This window comes from Dendrobates tinctorius, unplaced genomic scaffold (assembly GCF_039654945.1).
Source record: "Dendrobates tinctorius isolate UK_male_01 unplaced genomic scaffold, ASM3965494v1 ptg000788l, whole genome shotgun sequence".
In the NCBI taxonomy this organism is placed as follows: domain Eukaryota; kingdom Metazoa; phylum Chordata; class Amphibia; order Anura; family Dendrobatidae; genus Dendrobates; species Dendrobates tinctorius.
This window is the reverse complement of record NW_027362426.1, coordinates 25001-27500: the sequence shown is the minus strand read 5'-3', so window position 1 is coordinate 27500 and position 2500 is coordinate 25001.

The window sequence follows — 2500 nt, the reverse complement described above, 5'->3', positions numbered from 1 at the left end:
CATTCCGGTTCTTTTTCACTTAGTCGTTTTTTTTTTTGGCAAGAATGTACCCCAGGATGGCCAAAAAGCCAAAGCCAGGGACTGAGAACCATCGAGCATGCTCTGAGGGGACATAGTCAGAGGGGGCGTCCGCCTTCCAGAGCCCTCCTTCCCACGAGGACTCCAGATTTGCCCCCCCCCCCCTGACAACAGCCATCGCCTCCAGAGAACCAGGGACCACCGAGGGAGGGTCTGGTCGAAGCTCAGGTACCCAGGATAGCTTCTCCGGCTTGGGCATGGACCGCCAGACAAAGCCGCGGACCATGAACCATCCAGCCTGCTCTGAGGGGACATAGTCAGAGGGGGCGTCCGCCTTCAAGAGCCCTCCTTCCCACGAGGACTCCAGATTTGCCCCCCTGACAGCCATCACCTCCAGAGAACCAGGGACCGCCGAGGGAGGGTCTGGTCAAAGCTCACGTACCCCAGGAGAGCTTCTCCGGCTTGGGCACAGACCGCCAGACAAAGCCGCGGACCATGAACCATCCAGCCGGCTCTGAGGGGACATGGTCAGAAGGGGCGTCCGCCTTCTAGAGCCCAAACTCGGCCACGGACTCCAGATTTGCCCCCCTGAATGCCATCACCCTTCAGAAGACCAGGGACCACCGAGGGAGGGTCTGGTCAGGCTCAGGTACCCCAGGATCGCCTCTCTCACTTGGGACGCACGACCAGCAAAAGTCCCTCCTGGAGCCGTGGAAGTTCAGTCTCGGCCGTATTTTGCAACTTCCACGACAAGAGGGACCACCTTCTAAGTCGCCTACCCGAGCCAGAGAACCATAGGAACAACCGCCATACATCGGGGTAGAGAGAGCCCACTCTCTCCTATATTCTCCCGCAGGTGCGCATTACTATGTATTTGCATTGCGGGACAATGTACTTCAATGAGCGGGACAAAGTCGGAAATGTATCCGACCTCCTGGAACTGTGCGGCTGCTACAGCAGTCAGAAATTCCCCATTCCGGTTCTTTTTCACTTGGATTTTTTTTTTTGCAATTTTTTGCCTAAAACGTATTCCTCCAACATGTACTAGCTCATGACACTTGAAATTTTTGAGCCAATTGATAATAACAGCTTTTTAGAGCTCAAAAACAAAAAAAATTTGAGCGAACAAAAAATGTTCGAAAATGACCTCAGCTCCTGGAACTGTTTTCGGTACACCTCCAGAGAGGCTCCCCTGCCTGGAAGTCTGTCACTGCTCAGCTCGAAATTTTTCTAAGTCCCAAAATTCGGTTTTTCATCCAAAATTCAACTTTCTGCCCAGGATCCACAAACTTTAAACCCAGTTGGGGGACCCTCCCTGGGGGCCCTACAACATACTGAAGCCCCCCTGTGGTGGAAGTAGGGGAATTTACTTATTTTTACACAAAATCACAAAATTCCATTTTTTGTTCGCAAAACACTTTTTTGTCCTCAAGAAACTTTTTTGTCCTCAAAACACTTTTTTGTCCTCGAGAAACTTTTTTGTCCTCAAGAAACTTTTTTGTCCTCAAAACACTTTTTTGTCCTCAAAACTCAATTTCTTCCATAATTCGACTTTCCCCCAAAAAACCACACATTCTACCCTCATGGGAGGCACTCTCCCTCGGGTCCCCACATCATATTGACGCCCCAGAGCGGTGGGAGAAGGGGAAATCTGATTTTTGCACAAAAATCCAAAAATCGCTCTAAGTCCAAAAATCCTGAAAATTTTTCTAAGTCCCAACGGTACTTTCTGAAAAGTGTACCCAGGCCCCTGGAAGCCTCCTAGGTACACCTCCTGAGACTCCCCCCTTCCTGGAAGTCTGACACATCTCGAAATTTTTCTAAGTCCCAAAAACTGGTTTTTGCTCCATAATTCGACTTTCCCCCCAAAAGCCACACATTCTACCCTCATGGGAGGCACTCTCCCTCGGGTCCCCACATCATATTGACGCCCCAGAGCGGTGGGAGAAGGGGAAATTCGATTTTTGATCAAAAATCCAAAAATCGCTCTAAGTCCAAAAATCCTGAAAATTTTTCTAAGTCCCAACGGTACTTTCTGAAAAGTGTACCCAGGCCCCTGGAAGCCTCCTAGGTACACCTCCCGAGGCGCCCCCTTCCTGGAAGTCTGTCACATCTCGAAATTTTTCTAAGTCCCAAAAAATGGTTTTTGCTCCATAATTCGACTTTCCCCCCAAAAGTCACACATTCTACCCTCATGGGAGGCACTCTCCCTCGGGTCCCCACTTCATATTGACGCCCCAGAGCGGTGGGAGAAGGGAAAATTCGATTTTTGCACAAAAATCCAAAAATCGCTCTAAGTCCAAAAATCTTGAAAATTTTTCTAAGTCCCAACGGTACTTTCTGAAAAGTGTACCCAGGCCCCTGGAAGCCTCCTAGGTACACCTCCCGAGGCGCCCCCTTCCTGGAAGTCTGACACATCTCGGAATTTTTTCTAAGTCCCCAAAAATGGTTTTTGCTCCATAATTCGACTTTCCCCCCAAAA